We start from the raw sequence: 2,494 nt of genomic DNA on the forward strand, positions 1-2,494 counted from the left end.
TGACGGCTGCCAGTACAGCATGGTGGTGGGAGCCTCTCCCGCCTCCTCAGCAGTGCTAAGGATGTCTGACCGCAGCTTAGGCCTGTTCCCCGCTGGCAAGTGGACAACCCCTGAGGGCTTCCAGGCTGCCAGAGGGATGTCTGACTGCCAGCTTAGGCCCAATCCTTCAGGGAGCGGGGCTCAGCCAGCAGGTGGACATCCCCCAAGGGGTCCCAGACTGCAAGAGGGCATAGGCCAGGCTGAGGGACTCCCCCGAGTGCATAAATTTTTGTGCACTGGGCCTCTAGTATTAGAAATAAACTACAATAAAAACAACCCCAAACACTCAAACACTTGGAAGCTGAATAGCATGTTATTAAATATTGATTGGGTTACCAATGAGATCAAAGAAGAAATTAAAAACATCCTGGAAACTAATGACAATGAAAACACAACAATCCAAAACCTTTGGGACACAATGAAAGCAGTCCTGAGAGGGAAGTTTATAGCTCTACAGGCCTACCTCAAAAAACAAGAAAAAATGGTAGTAAATCATCTAATTCTACATCTCAAAGAGTTAGAAAGAGAGCAACAAGAAAAGCCCAGAGTGAGAGGAAGGAAGGAGACAATAAAGATTAGAGCAGAAATAAATGACATAGAGACCAATAAAACAATACAGAAAATCAATGAAACCAAGAGCTGGTTCTTTGAAAGGATAAACAAGATTGATGGACTTCTAGCCATACTCACCAAGAAACAAAGAGGACCCAAATAAACAAAATCAGAAATTATAGAGGTGAAATAACAACAGACCCCACAGAAATACAAAGGATTGTTAAAAAATACTAGAACAACTCTACTCCAACAAACTAGACAACCTGGAGGAAATGGACAAATTCCTAGAAAAATACAACATTCCAAACTTAATCAGGAAGAATCTAAAAATCTTAATAGGACATAACTATGGAAGAAATTGAAGCAGTCGTCAAAAAGCTTCCAGCAAACAAAAGCCCAGGACCAGATGGCTTCACAGGGGAGTTTTACCAAACATTCAAGGAAGAACTAAAACTTATTCTCCTCAGACTACTATAAAAAATCCAAGAGGAAGGAACACTTTCAAGCTCATTCTATGAAGTCAGCATCACCCTAATACAAAACCAGGTAAAAACCACACAATTAAAGAGAATTACAGGCCAATATCCCTCATGAACATAGAAGCCAAAATCCTCAACAAAATCTTAGCAAATCAGATCCAGCAGTACATCAGAAAGATCACACACCATGACCAAGTAAGATTCATCTCAGGGAGGCAAGGATGGTACAATATCCGCAAAACAATAAATGTGATACATCACGTCAACAAATTGAAAGAAATAAAACCACATTGTCATATAAGTTGATGCAGAATAAGAATTTGACAAAATACAACACCCATTTTTGATAAAAATTCTCAGCAAGGTGCGAATAGAAGGATCATACCTCAACATAATAAAAGCCATAAATGACAAGCCCACAACCAACATCATACTCAATGGACAAAAACTAACACCATTTCCCCTAAGAACAGGAACAAGACAGGGATGCCCACTCTCACCAGTCCTGTTCAACATAGTACTGGAAGTATTAGCCATTGCAATTAGACAAGAAGAAGAAATAAAAGGCATCCAAATCAGAAAAGAGGAAGTAAAACTGTCCTTATTTGCAGACGACATGATATTATACATACAAAACCCTAGAGACTCCATCAAAAAACTACTAGACTTAATACATGAATTTGGCAATGTAGCAGGATACAAAATTAACGTCAAGAAATCTATGACATTTCTATACACCAATAATGAACTTTCAGAAAGAGAGATTAAAAAAACAATCTCATTTACCATCGCAAAAAAAAATTAAGCTACCTAGGAATAAACTTAACTAAAGAGGTAAAAGACCTCTACTTAGAAAACTAAAGGATGTTGAAAAAAGAGATAGAGGATGACATAAACAGATGGAAGAACATACCGTGTACATGGATTGGTAGAATCAACATCATTAAAATGTCCATACTACACAAAGCAATCTATAAATTCAATGCACTTCCCATTAAAATACCAATGGCATACTTCACAGATCTAGAACAAACGCCCCCAAAATTCATCTGGAATAAAAAATGGGCCAAAAATAGCTGCAGCGATCCTGAGAAAGAACAAAGTAGGTGGGATCTCAATACCAGATATCAAAGCTGTATTACAAAGCCACTGTTCTCAAAACTGCCTGGTACTTGGCACAAGAACAGACATATAGATCAATGGAATAGAATAGAGAGCCCAGAAATCGACCCCGAACCAATATGCTCAATTAATATTTGACAAGGAAGCAAGAACATACAATGGAGCCAAGGATAGCCTCTTTCAATAAATGGTGTTGGGGAAAATTGGAACAGGATACATGTAAGAAAATGAAACCTAGACCATTCAACTTACACCATATACAAAAATAAACTCCAAAATGGATAAGGGACTTAAAATGT

This window comes from Myotis lucifugus, unplaced genomic scaffold (genome assembly GCF_000147115.1).
Source record: "Myotis lucifugus unplaced genomic scaffold, Myoluc2.0 scaffold_126, whole genome shotgun sequence".
Taxonomy (NCBI): Eukaryota; Metazoa; Chordata; class Mammalia; order Chiroptera; family Vespertilionidae; genus Myotis; species Myotis lucifugus.